Source organism: Hipposideros armiger, unplaced genomic scaffold (genome assembly GCF_001890085.2).
Source record: "Hipposideros armiger isolate ML-2016 unplaced genomic scaffold, ASM189008v1 scaffold_34, whole genome shotgun sequence".
In the NCBI taxonomy this organism is placed as follows: domain Eukaryota; kingdom Metazoa; phylum Chordata; class Mammalia; order Chiroptera; family Hipposideridae; genus Hipposideros; species Hipposideros armiger.
The window spans coordinates 5,084,443-5,101,834 of record NW_017731384.1 but is presented as its reverse complement, the minus strand read 5'-3'; the positions used below and the strand labels follow the sequence as shown (position 1 = coordinate 5,101,834).

The window sequence follows — 17,392 nt, the reverse complement described above, 5'->3', positions numbered from 1 at the left end:
GGCCGCTTAACCTCTCTGTGCCTCGCTGGCCTTCAGTGCAAGATGAGAGCGCTCTGGACCCCAAGGCCCACTCCGGTCCCGAGAAGCTGAGTGTATCAAAGCAGAGGACCCCCCCTGACCCACCCTTGTGCAGCTCCCTCGTGCATCCCAGCGCCCACCGGACGTTAGGACATGGTCGGCGGTCCAGCTGGCTCAAGCCACTGAGTACTGCCAAGGACAAATCACGACCTAATGGACAGCCCCTCTCCTTTCCAGGGTCTGGGCCTCCAGCAGGCCCCCAAACAAGCCCACCCTCGCCCACACCCTCCTTCTTGTCCAACTCAGTTCAGGCTTCCCCGGGTTGGTCCCGTGCGCTCCTCGCAGCTCATCCTAGCAACTTCCTACAAAGGAACCTCCAGGAAGCCCTATCGCATTATTCCCTGTTTCCCCAAACCTCCACCTTTTCCCACAGGCGCTCTTCCAATACCTCACCTGAAGGGACACCCAGCTTTCCTCCCTGGTCATCACCTCTTCCTTCTGAGCCTTCACTCAAGTACACTCCTAACCTCTGTTCTTCATTTGCAAGCCACTGCGCTACCACTACAAAGCAACCTCTATTCTTTTGAAGTTTCAGGACATTTTACCATACTCTGGTGTTTCTTCATCCGAATTCTCCTTCCTTCCCAGTCTCCAGGAAGGACACACACACACACACACACACACACATTTTTTTTATGAAAGTCAGCAGTTGTCTAATTGTTATCTTCTCCACCCTTAACCTCTTGTTGACGCTCCTTAGAGGACTTCTACTTCGTAAATGTTTCATCTTTTTAAACTCCAGTGATTGCCTCAGCCTCTCGTTGGTTCATCCCTGGATCTTGAAATCTCAAAATTCATTCTTTGACCACAGTGCCCATACCCATCCTTACCTGAACCCGTTCCGTAAAATGCACTCATACCATGTCTTCTCAAAATTTCAAACTGAGAACATTGATGCATCCGTCTCACCATGCCCAAAAAGTGGTGGGCATCCTTGGATGTTGTGCCTTTTAATTGAATGCCCATTTCGGGGTATCACAAGAGTCCGTGTAGCACAGGGGCTCAGATCATGGCCTCTGTTTGAACCCCAGAAGGTCCACTTGTTAGCATGTGACCTGCATCAGCTACTTAACCTGTTATGAATCTCTTCCCTGGTTTGTACAACAGAGATAGTAACCGCACCAACCTTACAGAGTTTTAGGGGTCAAATGAATAACTGGACTTTGTGCCTTTTGGTTGAATGGCCTTCTGATATTCCTGAGAGGCTTCTTTAGCTCAGTTATCACCTCTTCCATAAAGCTCTTCCTAACCCCGCCCCCCTCAAGACAAAACTCTGTCTTCTACAAGGTTCATTGTCTTGTGCATATCTGATATCATTTTTCTTACCCACAAGGAGTGTAACCTCGTTCTTTTATTTTTTAAGATTTTATTGGGGAATTGGGGGGATGGGAACAGCGCTGGGGAATCGGGGAAGGGGAACAGACAAGTTGCCGTCCTTTTGTTCTTCAGTCTAGTTGTGGAGGACGTCGCTTCACTGGCCCATGTTGGTATTATCATTGTGCTCTTCCCGGCTGAGGCAGTCGCTCACCGGCCATTGGACGGCCACTCAGGGTGGCTCAGGGCACTTCACAAAAGCACACGCCAGCTGCCAGTTAGCCCCACTGCAGCCTATGCCATCACCAGTGACTCCCGGCAGCCCAGCTCCAGGTTGAGCTGTTGTTCAGCATCTTAGCTGTAGAGGGCAGTGTCACTGGCCCTCATATGTGGTATCCGAACCGGGACCCTCTGGCGTCCCAAGCCAGCTCTTAACCAGTGCGCCACTCGGCCAGCCCCCAAGGGTCATTTTCTAGCCAGTGTTCTAGAAGCAGAGTACATACAGTAAGTAGCCTGAGTCCCACTAATGAGGGTGCAGATCCTGAATCCTTAAGCACCCCCCCTTGTTTTTATCCCCTATACCTTACTGCCCACAATGCCTCTCACGTGTCATAACCAACCCATTTTAACATGAGAATACATTAAGAGGGTTTTAGTCATTCTAGTATGAATCCATATCTGCTCAGTTTGCTTTTTTCTAGCTCTTAGCTGGTCTAAGGAAATGGTAGCCTGATTGGTCAGGAAGTGAGAATAGGTGGGTAATTTGGGGTCACAGAGCCCCTTAGCAGGAGAGCAGCCCAGAGCAGGTAAGGCAGATTGAAGAGGGTGCTGTGATCCAGGGCCTTAGGACACAGGGACCTGGATGCCACAGGGGAGTTGTGAAGATGGAAAAGAAAGTTAGCTGAGGTTTGCATTGTGCTCAGAGCCAGGGTGAGATGTGGAGAGCGAGAGTTGGCTGGTTTCCTCCGTCCTGCACAGCATATAACCTGTCCTCAAAGACCCAGAGCGCAGCTACAGTAGGGGTAGAACAGTATGTGCAAGTGAACCTGAGCACCAGTCACCCTGGAAATACGGCATCGAGAGAAAATAAGCCTGCCTTCCAAACCACCAACTTATAACCGATCTTTTGGACCATGTCCTGCTTGCAAACTGAGGCTTGATTTGCCTGTAATGGGCCAGACCTGGTAGTTCCAAGGAAGAGAGGCCATTAGCAGAAATGAAAAGCGAGAAATCTTTTAGTCCATTAGGTTAAAAGGGGATTTTTCTATCTTTTATTATTTATGATTTGTGACTTCAGTTACTCTTTCCCAGAACAAACTGTTACAGTTTAACCAACTTTCTGGTGCAAATGGATGCTTATCACCCATCATACTACAAACTGCTCAGCAGACACTCAGCCCTATGGTGCTGTGGCCTTTTGTGCAGTTCTTTGACGTGTTGTCAGGCAAGTTATTTTCTGTGCCTCAGTCAGTTTCCAGAAGCTACCTCAGCCTGGTGTGTGTGTGTGTGTGTGTGTGTGTGTGTGTGTGTGTGTGTGTGTGTGTGTATGTGTGTGTGTATCCCCATATTTATCTTGCCAACGAATACAATAAACTCAACGAAATGAGCAAAAGTAGACCTTAGTTTTTACTTTAAGAATGTCGCTCCTAAAAAATAAATAGGGGGTCCCAAGGATCTCCCGCAGCATTGGGACTACCTGGTGGGAACTAACAAACATGGCTTGAGGAAAGGCAGAAAGAGTAGGTGAAGCGGCCTCTGTGACCTCGGTAGGATGCCGTGACCCCCCCAGGTGATTTCCCTACACTGAAGGACGCCAGTGTGGTCTCCCGTGCTGTAGGTACTTCTGAAATTTTCAGTTTTTCTTTCACGTTCCCCTTTTCAGTTTCCGAAAAGATGGGGGTGGAGGAGTTTAATGAGACACAAATGAAAGAGGAAGTGTCTCAGCCCTAACCAAACATAAATCAGCCCACTCAGTTATCTAAATGGAAATACTGAAGACATCCTCTGCGTCCTTGTCGACTTTCTGAGGGAGGGGACAACAAGCTTCCCTCTGGCCAGGTCTTTGCTGGAAGCTGAGGACAGGCGACTGCCTATCTGAAAATAGACGGACTGGGGTCTTCTGATGAGCCTGAGGCAGGAAAGGCCTCCTTGTCCTGGGTGACCCTCAAGGCTTCTTCCTCACAAGCTGGAAACCACTTTGCTCACAACACAGAGATGTCCAGGCTGTGTTAAATGCAGGTGCCACCTGAGGCGGCAACCCTAGGACAATGGACCATTAGTACCTGGCCTCCAATTCACCCTCCAAGTCAGTCAGCAACACCCGCTGAACAGCTGTGGGGTCCAGCTGGTGCTAACGTGGGGACAGGATGGAGGGACTGACAGTCCTCTGATGGAGGGGACGTGAAGACATATGACAGTGGCCAGTGATGGAACCAAGTGTGGTGCAGAGGAAACAGGCAAGAGAGCGTCGCTAGAGGTGACACTGGAGTGGTTAAAAAAACCCATCTTTTTCAGGCATTCTAAAAACACATTTCTACCTGAGTCAATGTAACGAAAGACCGTGGTAAGACAGACTTACAATAGAAAAATCTGGAAGGACAGAAGAGTAAACAAAAGAATAAAACCACCTCTGTCCTTCTGCCCAGAAATTACCTGTGTGAATGTTGGCTGAACTCTTACTTTGTTGTGGTGTGCATTTTTTAGCATAATTGTGACCCTACAGGGCCTCCAAAATCGTACGTACTGATTTTTCAGTCTGTTTCTTTCTTATTCCAGAAAGAATTCTCTCTACACAAGGATGTTCATCACAGCGTCGTCCACTGTCCTGAAAACCTGAAAATGAATGAATGTTCATCATTAGCATTTCGGTCAAATCGAGTCATAATCTTCACAATAATATATGATGTAATCATTAAAAAGCTTGATCGCTTGCTGCGTTTATTAACATGGAAGGATGTCGCCAAGATCTTGTTGGATTTTTTAAAAAGTTGTCAAAACAGTATATTCTATTTTGAGCCTATTTATATCACAACATGGGTCTGTGTGTGTGTGTGTGTGTGTGTGTGTGTGTGTGTGTGTGTGTGTGTGTGTAAAGAAGATCTTTGCCAAATAGTAATGGTGCTGGTTCTCTCTAGAAGGAAGGCTTTCTGTGTTGTTTGCTTCCTTCTCTATATTTTTAGTACTATTAAAAATTTTTTTGGCAATGAGCACTTCTTAGTTTTATATATTTTTAAATTTCATTTTGAAAAAAATGTATTTAAATCTACACTTATGGATATAAAATGTATCTATTATATAGTGAGTGAAAATGAGAGTTACAAACCTATACATAGTATGGTATCATTTTGGCATTTTACATTTTTATATGCAGATTTACATATTTTATATATATAATTGCAAATACAAAAATATATACATTACAAATGTTAGGTATAAAATTTACATATATGGATGTATAAAACTAGTTTAAAAACCTAGCTTGTATTTTTAAAATAATAACTCCGTGTTATATTTTAAACAATATTTCCATGGGTGGGAGCCATATTTGTCACTGAGCTTTGGAGAAGTGGGGACTGGCCATTGTGGGACAGTCCAGGCTGAGGGAACAGCTCGTACCAAAGGCACAAAGTCACAACAAAGCCTGGCGTTTGTCAGTCGTATCGCCCCAGGCATCTGACACCACAGACACCTCCCTTCTAAAACTTTCTTCCTTACCTTTCTGGGTCACGGTTCTCTTTGGGATGCCCAGTGGTACCAGTTAGCCAAGCAGGCACTGGGGGGCCCTGAGGGAATAAGACATGGGCCAATTGACCTTGGCTTTGTTGGGTGGGGATTAATCGTGAGGATTAAACCGATCTAGTTCATACTTTTAGAGAACAGAATCTGTGGTCAGTGGACTGGGGTTCAAGTGGAGGCACCACTGCCCCCGTCGATGTCCTGTCTTAGACAAGATACTTTACCTCCCTGAGCCTCAGGGTCTTTTAAATAAGACTCAGGGAAAGCCCCTGACAGCTAACTGTTTATTATCAGAAGAAGCTGACTAGAGTAAGAGCATGGCAAAACCCTAAAGGCAAATATGCAAAGCCCTGACATTGCAGCAGGTCATTTTTTGCTAACAAGCCCACACTCACGACAACTACTTGTGACACATCCTCGTGGTTGGACATGTCGGTCACAAGTTCTAATTGTGGAAATAAATACTCTCTGACAAACGGCCTGTTGACATGAATCACCACAGTGGTTTAACGCTGTCGGCTGGCAGGAGCTCTCCTCAGAATGGCTCAGAGATATGTACATTCCAATGAAAACCAAGCAGCGATTTGATAATCATTTTCACCCAGTAGGATTCATTCACAGTCCTGACCATAACTGGCTTCTGAAACAGCAGGTGATAAATACAGCTTGCTGGGTTGTCCTCCCTTTCCTCCTCCCTGATAGCCCCTTCTCTCGAATTTCCTCCCATTTAGAGTCTTTCCTTTTACACACACACCTCTGTTAATTCAGGATCCGGCCTGGTAACCTAGAAAAAAAATTTTAAAACAGTAATTCAAATAACTTTAGTCTGCGCGAAACTCAAGAAGATTCTACTTAATGTGGGTAGCTACAAAGTGGCTTCAAAACCGATTAGGCTTTTATTGCCAGCCCTGGGTGTGAGAGGGTGCCATGACGTTACTTTCCTTCAAGGGTAAGTATTTCTTCCTCAATGTTTGGATTTCTTATCTGGAGTCTTCTCGAGCTTGTTTTCTGAATTGTCAGGGTATTTGTTAACATTTAAAGCTCTTCTGTGCATGAGTCTATGGCAAGGCAGTCAGAAGCACATACATGGAAGGGTGGCCCTGAGATCTTGCTGGATTTTTTTTTTAAGGTTTCAAAACAGAATCTATAACTTGAGCCTATTTACATAAAAACATTGCTAAAGAAGTTGTTTGCCAAAATGTTATTCATGGTCAACAATCATGGGGAAAAGCCATGAATTTGAGTCCCAGCTGTGCCATTTACTGGGGCGTGTGACCTGGGACAAGGAGTTACAAAGCTTCTCTCAGTCTATTTCTTTATCTCTGAAACTGGGATAGAGAGTTGTGAGAATTACATGAGCTAGTAAGTACTCAGTAAGTGCTACTTTGTATGATTCTGCATAGACCCTGAAGAGTTGGATGCTTCCCTTTGACGTATTAGAGACCCAGAAAAACAGAGTACAGCAGTTGAAATAAAACAAGCTTACTGACATTGGATGCCAGCTGGGGGTGATCCACACACTGAGAACGGATCAGGTTCCTATTATCCAAGTTCACAGACAGAATGGTGTAGAAAAAACCCCCAATGCCATTTAATGGTCACCTTCAGAGGGCTGAATACATAGGTTCTAGGTCAGCACATTCACTCCCAGGAGGCATGAGAAGCCAAATTCTAATGTTTTCCTGGTAAACGGGGATTTCTTGGGAGGACCCCAATGGCCCCTGCTACCCAAAGGCCTGGTAAGTCTATCTCCACGATGAGATCAGAGTTGTCCCAGACCTGGAATTTTGGTGCTCCCGGACAACGTTAAAGAAAAATGGCCAAAGTTTGTCTCTTTGACCCTCCATTTTCTACTGTTGACTAAACCCCTTTCTGACGGGCACAGTCTTAAGATACGTTACATGAGAAACTCCCAAGTGTTTTTGTAAATATGCTTTTCTGCCATGCTCCAATCACAGTCAAGTCTTGCTGAAGGACCCATTCTGACCTCTTAAGGAAGATGACTGCATTCCTTTGTTTTAACCCGTATGCCTTAGTTCTGTACTTTAACACTCCAAGTAGGGCTGCCAGATACACACAGGATTCCCGGTTACACTGTAATTTCAGATAAACGATGAATATTTTTTTTAGCCTAAGCACATCCCAAATGTTGCATGGGACATACTCACACTGAAAAACTCGGTGTCGTTTATCTGAAATTCTAATTAATTGGGCACCCTGTCGCTTTATTTGGCAAATCTTGGCAACTCTGTCTCCAAGGGAAATCTCAAATTCTGGAGGAGGTGGTGGCTTCACGGGCTGCTCATGTAACGTATACGCAGTTCTGGAAAGCTAAGAAAGGTAATTCTATACGCCCACAGCCACATTCCACTCAAATATCTCCCCATGCAAGGCACAGCGCTGGGTGACTCTGGGAGAATAAGGTCTGGTAAAACACGGGCCCTGCCCTCAGGGAGCTTACAGTGTAGATTATACAAATAACGGCAACACAGGGCAGAACGCAAAAGTCATACCGAAGGTGCTCCAAGCATTCGGGCTCAGAGGAGGTCACATCTGCTTGCAGGGGCTAAATGAAGAAAGGCTCCTTGTAGGGGTGGCACTTAGATGCACTTAAAAAAATATCAGCAGGTGGAGATGGGTAGTCTGGCATTCCTGGTGGAGGGAGTGACTTGAGCACATGTAAATTAGGGGGACAGAAAGAGGCATATTTGGTGTCTTCTTTGCACAGAGTATAGAAGATATAAAGAGGCCACAAAGGGAATAAGGCTGGAAAAAGCAGGTTAAATAAACATGCAAACAAAAAAATAAGCCAAAAAGAGAACCCAGAGTCACAGCAACTTCTTGCGAATACAATTTTCCAATACTGAAATGTTCCCAAATAGTGTCTTGGAAGAGGAGGTGGGGGGTTATCTTGCCCTTCAAGGAACTGGTTTTTATCACATCTTGAGTAAGCTGCATTCACGAATGGTTGCCGCTGCCATTTAACTCATTCTTGGATTCAAGCAAAGGGCATGAGAAATAATCCGGTATGTTTGGGCAAAGCAGTGACATCTGGGTGAAGGTGGCCCATGGAAGAAAATATGGATGTCTCTTGCTTTGCAGACTAGATACAGTCCAGAAAAGTTGGCCAGGGAATGAATTTCTGAAAAAAGGAAGTTTATTTCCCTAGTTTCAATAAAAAATGAGAGTGCCAGGCTCTGGAGCCTAATTGGCTAGTTTATTATGTGGCCTTTGGCAAGTGTATAAGCAAAAAACTCAGACGAGACACAGTGTTCTTATCTGTACAATGAGAAGGTGGCGTGGCCCAAATTGCTGCATTTGCCTCCAGCCCATGAATGCAAAGGAAACCTCTTAGTGATGAAGGGGTCAGCAGTGTGGCTATCTGAGTGGGTACCTGTGGTTGGATGAGCCCTTTCTCAATAAGATTAAAGTAGATTAAGCAACTACTAGGAACCAGCCATTATGAAGCGTGCTGAGGGGTGGGACCATCCTGCATCCCTCGAAGAATTAGATGCCACCTGAAAAGATAAGACATATTGAGCAGTTTGTTACAGATGTGGCCCATAGTGGCCAACATCGCCTAGTATTTACACCTGGTATTCAAAGTATTCATTCTTGAATCTGGGTATCTAAATAGAATTTGACAGAGGGGGCACCATACCAGCTCTAGGCCTATGCTGTAAGAAAGCTTGGTGGATTCTGCCTTTACACTTGGGTGCCCTGGGCTATCATGTAACAAGTCTGACGGTCCTGTCGGAGAGGTCACGTGGCAGGGCCATGTGGAGAGGCCACATGGAGAGGTCACATGAGAGGGAGAGGCCCTGAGACTCCGTGAAGGAGAACTGAGGAACGCAGCCAGACCTGTGCCCCTGGTGGAACCGATCCAGCCAGTGCCAGACTTCAGAGCCAAATCAGCTAGGTCACCTGACATGGGGGCGGTGACGTCATCTTGGATGTTCCACCCAGACAGAGACCAGCCAGCCCGCTGTGCCTTGTTTAAATTCTGGACTGGCAGATCTGTGTGCAAACAGCATTGCTGCTTGCTGTTTTTAAGCCACTAAGTTTTGGGTAGTCAGTTAGCAATAGGTAATGAAACCTCATACTCACAGGAAAGGCAAATATGGCCATAAAAATGTCAGGAATCTCTGCCGTCAGGCTGGTCAGATTTCTCGGGGGTCAAAAGAAAGGACATGTCCAGTTTAACCATAGGCAGGAACACTTCCTATTGGGGGCCAAACAGAAATCCCCTGAGGATCCCAGTTTTTTGGACTCAGACAGGCACCCTGGGGAGTTCCGCGGCTCTTGCTCCCAGAGCACTACTTGGACAGGCAGGTGTGCCCCATCTGCCGGGCAATAGCAAAAGCCAGAAGAGACAGGAGGAGTGGAAGGGGGATGGAGGCAGAAAACCAGCCCATGAAGCAGCACAGGCAGCTGCCAGGGGCTCCTTCAGTCAACCCAGGACAGGAAGCATCTCGGAAGAGACATACCAGGAAGGAGTATGTCTACATTCAGGGCAGGCTTCATGGAGCAAGGACAGGTGCTGGGCTGTGAAGGCTGCAGGCTTCACTGGGGACGGGAAGGGACAGAGAGTTCTGCACACAGGGGACAAGGCTCTGAACCTATGCAGGCATCCCAGCTGTGCAGATGGGTCATTTGGGGTCAGTGTGGGGGCGAGAGCAGGAGAGGCTGGTGAAAAACCTGAATGTGAGGCCAAGGCAGCAAACGGACCAGACTGTGACTGGAGGCCAGGCCTGGCTCTGGGGCATCACAGACCCCCAGCAGCTAACACGTCATATATGCTCAATAAATACTTGCTGAATGGATGAACTTCGCGTCTAGGTCACGCGGAGGTACTGAAGCTATTTCCACAGGGGGGGCCCAAGTGAAAGAAGTGACACAGATGCTGGGGTGGCTAGCCAAAGGGGAGACTGGATGAAAAGGGCCCATGAGGCTTCTGCAGGGTCCCCAGGACAGGAGCTGAGGCCCAGGCCGAGGAGGGGGCTGCAGAGATAGAGATAAGGGATGGGGGAAGCATCACCCTCAGGAAGAATTCTACCAGGATGGGCTGCCATGGTAGCAGAGGGTCTCGGAGCCCCGGGTTCTAGTCCAGCCTTGCCATTAAATCGCCATGTGCCATGGGCAAGTGGCTGCCTCTCTAGGGCTCAGCTCCATCTCTGCGAATCAAAGGTGTTGAAGAAGTTTTCCTTCTGCTCTGAGACGTGGTGATTCTGAGATTGGGTGACTAAGATGAAGCATGGGTGGGGTGGTGTCAGGGAAGAGAAGGAACTGGACGGGTCAAGGACGGTTCCGAAGAGGGTTATGGAGACAATGATGTGGCTGTGGCCAGAAACAGGAAGTCGGAAGGGAGAGCTGGGCCAGGCGGGAAAGGCGATGTGTTTACGTGAGGGAAGTTTAGAGGGGATGACAGTCTCCAGAGCAAATGGGCAGTGGAGGCATAAAACCACAGCCAGCGGGAACAGTCCTTCCGTGGCCCCCAAAAGATACCCAAGTCCTAATCCTTGGAAGCTGAGGATGTTACTTTATATGGCAAAAAGGTATTTGCGGGTGATTAGATTAAGATCTTGAGATGGGGAGATTATCCTAGATTATCTGGGTGAACCCTAGATGCCATCACGTGTATCCTCACAAGAGGGAGGCAAAGGGAGAGTTGGCACGTGGAGGAGAAGGCCATGTGAAGACGGGGCAGAGAGAGATGTGAAGACGCTGCCTTGAAGCCTGAGTGACATGGCCACAAACCAAGGGACGTCGGCAGCGCCCAGAAACTGGAAGAAGCAAAGAACAGGCTCTGCAGTTGGAGCTGCCAGAGGGAGCACCGCTGAGCGATACTGTTTTCAGACATCTGGCCTCCAGAACTGTGAGGGGAAATACTTCTGTTGTTTTAAACCGCCAAAAGTTTGTGGTCATTTGTTACAGCAGCCACAAGAAATGAATACACTTGCCATTGCGAGACTCTTAACTCATAGCCGGGTCCCCTTTACCTGGGCCCCAGGTTACCATGTGTTATCTCTTATTCCTCGAAGAGCCTGTGAGGCAGGAACTGTGAGTGGACCCACTTCCCACAGGAGGAAAATGGGGTGTAGAGAACCTTCCAAAGGTCACAGAGCTGGCCAATGACAGAGCCGATTCACGCTGAGACTTGAGAAGGAATCCTCTTAACCACTCTGCTAGTCTATCTCCCAGCTAAACACACATTCCTAAAAATGTTACCTATGCAAGGTTTCGGGTTCTGGTAACACAATCAGTGTCTTATTCTCACAACGTTATTAAGTATAACAACCACACTTCAAAATCCCAACTCAGTCACAGGGTTATAGTTATATGTCAGTCTTGTAACGGGCCTTCGAGCATCTATCACCTGTGACCTGTTATGTCACAGGGGAGCAAACTGGGACGCTCAGAGGGGTGGCTTGGTCAAGGTCTTAAAACTGGTCCATTGATGTTAGAGCCAGAATCACAAGCCAGTTCAGAAGGTTCCTACCCAGCACACTGACACTGACTATATTTTAGGAGCAAGTTAAGCAGCTTAAAAGTGGAAAGACATGCTGGTTTGCTTGCAAGACTCTTGCTACTTAAGACAGTCCCAAGACCACTCTCCAGAATTAAAATGTAGTCATACACGAGCACACTGGGCATGCCAGGTATGATGGCTGCCACCACCAGAAGATGCACAGGGAAGCATGACTGGGCACTTCCCAGGGCGCTCTCCAATGGAACAAGCTATTGGATTAATGAAGAGGGAGAGAGAGAGGGAGCACGCAAGCGCGCAACCTGTTCCCAGAGCTACTTTGCATCCTGGGAGCTTTCTCAGCTGGGCTTGCATACCTTACTCTCCAACCTGGAGGAAGCCTCAGTGATTCTCCATTCTTCACAAAGGACGTAAACCTCCTACATAGCTCGCAGGGCACAAAGCAGAGGCAAACGTTCACAATTAGCATGTTTTCTCCCCAATCCGTTGGCTTTGCACCTTTGCACTCAGGTGTCTAGATTTTCAATTCCTCTCTGAGGTGATATACTTATAAATGCCTTCCTGAATTTATTTTGCTGCCTGTTATACCAGCAAACCCACCTTGGGCAAGCTGGACTGCAAGGCAGTGGGTCCCAGGAGGGTGCCTAACGGAACTGGATTCAGCCAGAGACCATACGTGTTCTACTTTTCTATGTTCCTGGGGCCAAAATGAGACTGGGGTCGGGCAACCTGGGACCCCACTTTTCTATATCTGTCTTGCCTGAATTAAAATGGTTTGAAAAATAAATATTAAACCCTTCATCCACTGAGGAATGTTTAGTATCTGCCTGTATGTATTTTGTGTTTTCCCATAGTAAACATAGAGTAGAGCTGAACTCTGTTGGTTGGTCACTGGTCACTGATTTAATGATTTATACCTGTAATAATCACAAGACTGAGGTGCACAGCTTCCACACTCTGACCCTACCCCGTTTTATTGCTGTATTCTCTTTCTCAATATTTCTCTGAATTTACTAATATTGCATTGATGTTATAATACAGATGTAGTGGTTAAGTGCAAAAAAAAAAGACTGGGTGCACATGTATTTTGCTTAACGATCCTATTAATATAAGGCTGAACTTCGCCAACTGTACCTTCTCCCTTAGACGACCAATATCAACACAACTTCTTTCTCAGGGAACTTTCAGCTCAAATCTCACCTCTGGGTGGTGAGAGTGATATAGCCTGAGAATTTCACACATTGGTTTCTGGGTTCTTTGGGGGGAAATTTTCAAGTTGAAAAACAAAAAAAAAAACAACAACAAAGAATGGGTTGAGAGGGAAGAAGGAAGACAAAGAAAGCAAAGGGTGTGAAAAAGAACAACATAAAAAAAAAGATAAAATAGGGCCAGCCGAGTGGCTTGTTGGTTAAGAGTTCGCTTGGGAGCGCAAGCTCTGAGCAGCAGGGCCCGGGTTTGGATCCCACATGGGCCAGTGACACTGCGCCCTCTACAGCTAAGATGATGAACAACAGCTCGACCTGGAGCTGGGCTGCCGTGAGTCACCAGTGACGGCACAGGCTGCAGTGGGGCTGAAGTGAGCTGCCGTGAGCTGCCGTGAGTGGCCACCCAATGGTCGGCGACCAATCTGCCTCAGCGGGGAAGAGAGCAATGATCACAATACCAACATGGGCCAGTGAAGCGACGTCCTCTACAACTAGACTGAAGAACAAAAGGACAGCAACTTGTCTGTTCCCCTTTCCCAATTCCCCAATAAAATCTTCCAAAAAAAAAAGATAAAATAAAAGGTAAACATCACAATAGATATCTCCAATTCCTATCCCTTGCCTGGCACTGCAGCCGTTTCTCTACTGCATGTTTAATAACAAACTTACTGCATAGGTGTTACAGATGAGGCTGTCAGCACTCAGAAAGGTGAGGTCATTTGCCTAAAGTCACACAGCTTAGGAAGCAGAGAAGCCCGAATTTGAATCCAAGTTCGTCTTACCTCCAAGTTCATGTTCTTGCTTATCGATCACAGCAGCATCCTACAGTCATTCCTTACAGAACGTTACAAAATAAAAGGAAAAAGCAGCACAGTAATTCTGTCGAAAAGTCATAATATAACATTAAAGCATGGGTGAAAAAATTGTAATGAATTATGTCCTATGCTGGAATTTGGCAGTTTGAACCTCCTGTATTATTGAGCAAAGAGGCCATTAAAGCAATGGATCACACAAAGGCAGGCGAGAAAAAGTGCAACCCCTTGGGGCTTCCTTGCAATGAGGCCACACAAGGACTGTGACTGAGATGAAAGCATCTTGATGTCATGGATTTGGCATAACTCAGCCATGCAAGCCTTGTGGTATGGACCCCACTCCAGTCTAGGCTTTGAAGCTGTTCTTACACTTATAAAACACCACCCCCATCATGCTATGATCTCGTTACTTTTTCTAACTTTTTATTATGAAAAATTTCAAACATACACAAGATTTGGAAGAAACAGCATAATGAACAACTATTATAATAGTTTACCATTTGCTTTATCTGTCTCCAACTGTCTCTCCGGGAGAGTTCTTACTGCTACCCCCACTTGTATTATAAGTTGTCATGCCTCAGTGCCTTTGCATGTGCTGTATCCTCTGCGTAGAACTCCCTATGTCTTTAATCACAGCCTTTCATATTTTTGTTTCCACTGCTGGACAGTGAACTTCCTGGGGTGGGGCTAGGGGAGTTGTTCTCTTAACTTACCCTGCCTTACAGAAGGCTGCTCAATGAAAGGTGGTCTCTCATTTTTATGCTGTTCCATCCACTGGGCAGGCAGCCTGTCCTGCCCCTTATGGTCAGATACACTTAAGTCATCTTTGAAGACCCAGCCCAAATGCCATCTTTCCTACAAAAGTGTTCCTGATTCCATGTAGATGGAAATAATTGCCTTTCCCTGAAGGCCTGTAGCACTTTATTCCTCCTGAGTGGTACTTGCTACTGTCCAGCTTGGTTTAATTATTCATACACCCATATTTTATCTCCCACTAGGCTGTGAGCATCTTAAATTCAATTCCATAAGTGGATCATTTTCTCATCACTGGAAGTATCTCTATCTAGCACATAGGTGATACAGTTGACATTTAATAAATTCAGTTACATTCTACAAATATTTCTGAGCACTTACATGTATCCAGCCAGCTACTCGACTCTGGGCATCGAGGGGTGAATAAGACAGACACAGTAACCTCTGCCCTCTGGGAGCTTATGGTTTATTCCAGATGTCAGGCTGGAAAACAAGTAATTACACATATAATGATGGAGATAAAAGGAATCAAACAGAGACGCTTATACTTGGCTGGTCAAATACAAGCTTGTTCTTTTGCTTTTAAATGTTCATTGATTGGTTTTCTTAATATAAAAGTAACCGATGCTCTTTGTGGAAAATTTAGAAAATAAGAAAGTGTTAATTAAGAAGACAAAATATCTTGTGATTATCATCACTCCAAAAAAAAAAAAAGTTAACATTTTCGTGTGTATTTTCAGTCTTTTTGCACATGATGTGGGTGATGGAAGGCTCAAATTCTTTTTTAAAAAATAGCATTATTATTTATATAATTCACATACCATAAAATTCACCAATTTAAAGGTATAATTCAATGTCTTTTAGTGTAGTGAGTTATGCCTCCATCACTACAATCTGAGAACAATATCATCTCCAAAAGCATGTCCCCATTAGCACTTACTCCCCATTTCCCTACCACCAGCCCCAAGCGACCACTTATCTATCTTCTGTAGCTATAGATTTGCCTGTTCTGAACATTTCACATAAATGGAACCTCATGATTATAAAGATCAAGCCCTTTGTGTCTGGCTTCTTTCACGTTGCATAATGTTATCAAGGTTCATCTATGTTGTAGCATGTGTCAGTACTTCATTCATTTTACTGAATAATATTCCATTGTATGACCATGCCACATTTCCTCCATTCATCAGTTGTTGGACATTTGGGTTGTTTCCACTTTTTATCTGTTATGAATAAAGCTGCTGTGAACATTCATGTACAAATTTTTGTATAAATGTATTTGCAATTCTCTTGGGTATATACCTAGGACGGAAATTGTCGGATCACATAGTAACTGTTTAATATTTTGAGGAACTGCCAAACTTTTCCAAAGGGGCTGCCACTTTACTCTCTCACCAGCAATGGATGAGGGTTCCAATGTCTCCACACCTTTACCAATGCTTATTCTTGTGCCTTTCTTTGGTTCTAGATATCCTGTTAGGTGTGAAGTGGTGTCTCACCGTGGTTTTGATTTGCATTTCCCTGATGGCTAATCATGTTGAGCACCATTTCATGAGCTTATTGAAAGCTCAGAAGACTTGGTTACTCCAGGACTGTGCTCAAGACAAATATCAAATCACCAGTGAATAAAAGCCTGAAGTTTAGCAGCCAACTGCCCTTTCTAGAGCCGCTGACAGATAGTTTTGAGCTGCCTTTTGGAAACAATTGTGAGGACACCCTTGGACATAAGCCCTATCCGGATAGAGCATACCCGATACACAAAACTAACAACAGAAAAGCTCCCCAATCTAGGAACACTAAGAGGGAAACAACTAAAGCTTCATCTTACAATGCAGAAACAAAATCATTTCACGATTTTTTTTGCTAAATGGGTAAAATTACTATCAGATTTTGAGCTATCTTCCTCAAAACGAGAACTTATTCATGCAATACCAGCGATCCGCAGAATATGGGGTCAGTTTTAAATTTTTCTGGTCTGTTCTGTGGTGTGTTTCACACGGGGAAGGTGTGTTTCAGCTCTCATGAAAATCTGGAAAGGTCTTTGAGATGCTGGATTTATGAGCACACTGGAGGATTTTAGAACCAAACTCACTGGGGTCTGGGAGAAAAGGTCAGGCTCAGAAGTAATCTGAATTGCAGGAATTTGAAAAAAAAGTGGGTGTCATTGTTGCTACTGTCAGAACAGTTCACATCACCAGTTTGGGGAAGTTTAAGTAGAAAGATATAGGTAGGCACTAAGTGAAATATGCAACTATTGAAAACAATTATCACTGCGTTTATGCTGACATGTTAATGAATATATATATATATGGAAAACAGACTAGACAGAAACATCAAAATTATTTGAAGTAGTTGTGGAAGAGTAGTAGGACTAGGGGTGTGAGTTTTCGGTAGCACATGGAGTATATGAAGACAATTTATACCAAACAAGGTGTCCAACAAGATGCTCAGGAGCTTCCGGATTCTTATCCCTACACCGATCACCGGAAAAAAAAAAAGGGTTTTCTCGGAGAAAAAAGGGCAGAAAAATCAAGCTGGGTTCAAGTTAACCTGATGCTGTTTTGGTGACTATTATGGACTAAATGTTTGTGTCCCCTCAAAACTCATCTATTGAAGCCTTAATCCCAGGGTGGTGGTTTCTGAAGGCGGGGCTTTTGGGAGGTGATTAAGTCATGAGGGTGGGACTCTGATGAATGGAGTAGTGCCCTTCGGAGAGGCCAGCTGGCTGTCCTGCCAGGTGAAGAGACGACAAGCTGGCAGTCTGCAAACCAGAGAGGACCCTTTCCAGAACCCTGTCACACTCACTCACACCCTGATCTCTGACTTCCAGTCCCCGAACAGTGAGAAATACATTTCTGTTGTTTGTAAACCACCCAGTCTGTGGTGCTTTTTATAGCAGGGCCAACTAAGACAGCAACCATAAAACAAATGAATTTGACCTTCATGTATAGGAAAGCGCCAATGAGTTTTTGACGCTGTCAGATCCTAATTTTCAAACCTCAGAAAGA

At 45.3% G+C, this 17,392-nt stretch overlaps 1 long non-coding RNA gene across 2 annotated transcripts; it reads right to left on the bottom strand.

Moving 5' to 3' along the window:
* Positions 1–1,790: 1,790 nt before the first annotated feature.
* LOC109380282 (uncharacterized) lies at positions 1,791–8,332 on the bottom strand. Of its 2 annotated transcripts, XR_002123427.1 has the most exons (4): positions 7,641–8,332; positions 5,882–5,911; positions 4,045–4,224; positions 1,791–1,876 (listed from the first exon to the last, which is right to left on the bottom strand). It is a non-coding gene; the product is annotated as an uncharacterized LOC109380282 (long non-coding RNA). The 2 variants fall into 2 exon arrangements; XR_002123426.1 differs by lacking the exon at positions 1,791–1,876 and having other exon boundaries at positions 3,023–4,224.
* Positions 8,333–17,392: the final 9,060 nt, after the last annotated feature.